Here is a 1,409-nt window from a genome sequence, read left to right as displayed (position 1 = left end):
TTTCAGAGTGGCCTCTTAGAGTTATGTGACCTGGTGTAAGGTACTTCAGCCTTTTGGAGTCTTGGTTTCCAAATCTGTGAACTGTATACAGTTGACTCTTGACCAATTCAGTTTGGTCAACTGCGAAGGTCCACTGACACATGAATGTTTTTCTATAGTAAACACCATGAAATTGAAAGTGAAAATCTCTCAGTCGTGTCCGACTCTTTGCAACTCCATGGACTATGCAGCCCATGGAATTCTCCAGGCCAGAATACTTGGAATGGGTAGCCTTTCCCTTCTCCAGGGGATCTTCCTAACCCAGGGATGGAACCCAGGTCTCCCACATTGCAGGCAGATTCTTTACCAGCTGAGCCCCCAGGGAAGCCCAAGAATACTGGAGTGGGTGGTCTATCCCTTCTCCAGTGCATCTTCCCGACCCAGGAATCAAACTGGGGTCTCCTGCATTGCAGGCAGATTCTTTAGCAACTGAGCTATCAGGGAAGCCCAGTAAACACCATAGTACTGCACAATCTGCACATGTGGAGATATGTATATATATCATACATATATATATATATGAATGTATGTATCATATGTATGATATATATACATATCTCCACACATGAGATGGTTGAATCTAGTTGGATCTGCATATATGGAGGAGGAACCTTGAATCCAAAGGGCTGACTATAAGCTATCAGATCAGATCAGTCGCTCATTCGTGTCCGACTCTTTGCGACCCCATGAATCGCAGCACGCCAGGCCTCCCTGTCCATCACTACAGGTGAATTTTATTTATTTTTTGGCCATACCACGTGGCACAGGAATCTTAGTGCTCTGACCAGGGATCAAACCCACACCCCTGCATTGGAAACTTGAAGTTTTAACCACTAGACCACCAGGAAGTCCCTATACTTGGATTTTTTCAATGTGGGGAGAGTGAGGGCCCGTAACTCCCTGCACTGTTCAAGGGCCAAATACACACACACGTATATATTATACATATGTAACACATGTATACATACATGGGAAATAGATGGGGAAACAGTGGAAATAGTGTCAGACTTTATTTTTGGGGGCTCCCAAATCACTGCAGATGGTGATTGCAGCCATGAAATTAAAAGACGCTTACTCCTTGGAAGGAAAGTTATGACCAACCTAGATAGCATATTCAAAAGCAGAGACATTACTTTGCCAACAAAGGTCCGTCTGGTCAAGGTTATGGTTTTCCAGTGGTCATGTGTGGATGTGAGAGTTGGACTGTGAAGAAAGCTGAGCGCCGAAGAATTGATGCTTTTGAACTGTGGTGTTGGAGAAGACCCTTGAGAGTCCCTTGAACTGCAAGGAGATCCAACCAGTCCCTTCTAAAGGAAATCAGTCCTGGGTGTTAATTGGAAGGTCTGATGCTGAAACTGAAACTCCAATAC

The sequence above is a fragment of the Bos indicus x Bos taurus genome, chromosome 17 (genome assembly GCF_003369695.1).
Source record: "Bos indicus x Bos taurus breed Angus x Brahman F1 hybrid chromosome 17, Bos_hybrid_MaternalHap_v2.0, whole genome shotgun sequence".
NCBI classification, from domain to species: domain Eukaryota; kingdom Metazoa; phylum Chordata; class Mammalia; order Artiodactyla; family Bovidae; genus Bos; species Bos indicus x Bos taurus.
This window is presented reverse-complemented; position numbering follows the sequence as displayed.